Genomic DNA, 3393 nt, shown 5'->3' on the forward strand with positions numbered 1-3393 from the left:
GGAGAAGGAGAAGGAGAAGAAGAAGAAGAAGAAGAAGAAGAAGAAGAAGAAGAAGAAGAAGAAGAAGAAGAAGAAGAAGAAGAAGAAGAAGAAAATGAAAAATCAAGTGGCTTTCCCACTGTTCCATCTAAAGGCACTTTACAAACGACAGCGACTAATCACAACAGCAGAAGCCTGCAACCACACAAATAAAACAAGACTATTCTGAAACCCACAAATGGATGCATGTGTAGTGACAGGTGAAGGTCAACAAGGCCACTTAAAGTGGAAAAACAAGGTTAAAAAAAAAGATTCAGCCTTTCCTGGGGAAGATAGGGAGCTTTGGAAGGAAGGTAGACAGCCAGGAGGTCAAACAAGATGAGTCTGGCCATGCTCTGTGAAGAAGCAACCTCTCCTCCATCTCTGTCCTCTTGAGACAGAAATCTGGACATTTACTTCAAGGCATAGCATTAAAACAAATCCAAAAGTCCCCATAGGTATTAGTGTATCATTAATTTTTGTGTGGGAAGAATGAACTGCGTTGAGAAAATTGGAGGTACTGTCTCAAAGCAGCAGTGGTCCTCAGTCATGGGGTGTTAGCAATATCCTGTATTGCTACAGGCGAGGTAGCAATATCTAGGCACTGTCAAGACATCAAAAGTGCAGTGACTGAGAATCTGTCCCAGAAAATCAACTCCTTTCATTCTAGCATGTAAACAGAGTCAATCAGGAGAGGTCTACATATATGCTGATTGTCACAAGAATAAAATACTGCTCTAATGACAACTGTAGACTCTATTGACTAAGTGAATCAAAATATTAATATAGTAAATATAAATTAGAAACTAGATGGCACTACAATAAGAGTACATTCACTATCTTCAGGAGTAAGAATATAAACTTTCCAGTTTAATTATTCACAAGCAGTTTGAGAATAAAAGAGACTTGTTCTATCACAATTCTAACTGTACACAATACACAATTCTAACATCTGTACTTTCTTGGAGTAGTATAACATCAGAAGAATGACTGTGAAGACCTTTGAATCAGTATCTGTCAATCACGGTCAACTCTGCAGAAAGCCCTGATAGGGAGTTGTTTGTATCAGTAAACGCATATGATGAGTGTCAGGGAGAAGGAGACACAGCAGAGAGCACCAGCAGAAGCACTGGGAAACAGCCACGCTCCATCAGGAATGTGCTGAGTGCTCCAAACAGCTGAGACAGGCACCACTGCAGGTCAACAGCACAGGCACCCGGGAGCATCCTACCTCCTTCTAGGGTTAAGAAATTGATGAACTTAACTTATTCCGCCAAACTTGGAAAATCAAATTGCTAATCATCAAATTACTAATGACTGCAAACCTATAATTCTAAGATATTTTAACATTTAATTCTTTTTTTTTTTTTTTGGTTTTTCGAGACAGGGTTTCTCTGTGTAGTCCTGGCTGTCCTGGCACTCACTTTGTAGACCAGGCTGGCCTCGAACTCAGAAATCCGCCTGCCTCTGCCTCCCGAGTGCTGGGATTAAAGGCGTGCGCCACCATGCCCGGCTTAACATTTAATTCTTATACCCTTAACTTTGTACTGTGATCGGAGTGTCCAATTTGGCACTTCAGTCAGATATTAACTGTTACTATATTAAAATCAGGATATTTTTAGGTGGCTTTCAGAAAATACTATGTCTGATATGCCTGTTGTTTGTTTGTTTCTTTGTTTTCTGGGACTATATCTCATTCTGTTGCACAAGCTAGCCTAAAACATACTATGTAATCCCAGGCTGTCTTCACACTCAAGAGACCCCCTCACCTCAGCCTCCTGAGTGCTAGCACGAACCGTGATACCTGGCTTGTCTGATGTATCTGATGAAGATGCACACATATCTATATGTTTTAAAGGAAGAAAATTCTAGAAATATTTGCTATGCGATCACTGATTTTCAGAAGGTCATAATAGAAGTAAATTTTAACTCTGTCTTTATAAGGACTCACATCTCCCAAAATATTTCTACATTCTGAAATTTTATAATCTGAACTCGTTCTCTTACCATAAATACATCTCATGTACTTCTATTTGACCTTTGATTATATATTTTAGATTATTTAATTCAATCTGGTATATCCAGATCATCACTCAACATTTAATCAATTTAAAAGCAGGAAAGGCTGGTTTTTGGTTTTGAAATTTAACTTACAAAACCCAGTCTGTATTTCACACTTCTTGACACACCTAAGTTAGACTAGCCACATTTGCAGACACAGACCCGTGAGACTGTTGGCTACTGTGTAAGACAGTGCAGGTCTAAGGCCTTAACAAGTTCAGCAGCAGGTAACAAATCTCTGTGGAGATGGCGGAGGGTTATATGAGAATAAGATGCCAGAAGCAGAATCCAAACTAAATCAGACACTTGCATTCACACTGAGGGGAAGTACACAGAGGCACGTGGGACAGGAGGGCCCAGCAGAAATCCCAGGAGGTACACTGACTGCATAACCAAACTGTGCAGCTACAGTGCATGCCTCGGGCAATGTGAACGGCTCCAGGAGGTATGCATTGCCTACAGCAGCAGGAGCCAAGGAATGACTATCTCAGAAGAGCAAAGCCTAGAAAATCCAAACGACCATGCAGAAAGGGTTTAGAAGTTCACACATACAAACCTGAAATAGTCACAAAATTGCTCAGTTGGGATAAGCATTTTTACTCGCTGGCTTCATCAAGTCAACACAAACTAGAGTTCCCCGAAGGAAGGAAACCTTAATTGAGAAAATACTTCCATAAGAGCTGGCTCTAAGTCATCTTAATTAGTGAGTGATCAGAGGAAAGCTCAGCCCATCGTGAGCTGCGCCCGCCAGGACCTGTCAGGGGCTCCTGGGTTTTCTTTTTCTTTCTTTTTTTTTTTTTTTTCTGGCTGCAAAACATCAATTTTTTTTTTTAGACATTTTCTTTATTTACATTTCAAATGCTATCTCAAAAGTTCCCTATACCCTCCCTACCCACTCCTACTTCTTGGCCCTGAAAGTTTGCAAGACCAGGGGGCCTCTCTTCCCAATGATGGCCGACTAGGCCATCTTCTGATACATATGCAGCTAGAGACACGAGCTCTGGGGAGTACTGGTTAGTTCATGTTGTTGTTCCACCTATAGGGTTGCAGACCCCTTCAGCTCCTTGGGTACTTTCTCTAGCTCCTCCATTGGGAGCCCTGTGTTCCATTCAATAGAAAAGCCTAGAAGATATGGGCACAGGGGAATAATTCCTAAACAGAACAGCAATGGCTTGTGTTGTAAAATCAAGAATTGACAAATGGGACCTCATAAAACTGCAAAGCGTCTGTAAGGCAAAAGACACTGTCAATAAGACAAAAAGGCCACCAACAGATTGGGAAAGGATTTTTACCTATCCTAAATCTGATAGGGGA

The 3393-nt window shown here is 41.0% G+C and overlaps 1 protein-coding gene across 2 annotated transcripts in view; it reads right to left on the reverse strand.

Annotated features, from left to right (window-relative positions):
• Galc (galactosylceramidase) overlaps nucleotides 1-3393 on the reverse strand; it is a 61018-nt gene that overhangs the window by 29959 nt on the left and 27666 nt on the right. The gene's annotated exons all lie outside the window — the stretch shown is intronic.

Source organism: Mus caroli, chromosome 12, assembly GCF_900094665.2.
Source record: "Mus caroli chromosome 12, CAROLI_EIJ_v1.1, whole genome shotgun sequence".
NCBI lineage: Eukaryota > Metazoa > Chordata > Mammalia > Rodentia > Muridae > Mus > Mus caroli.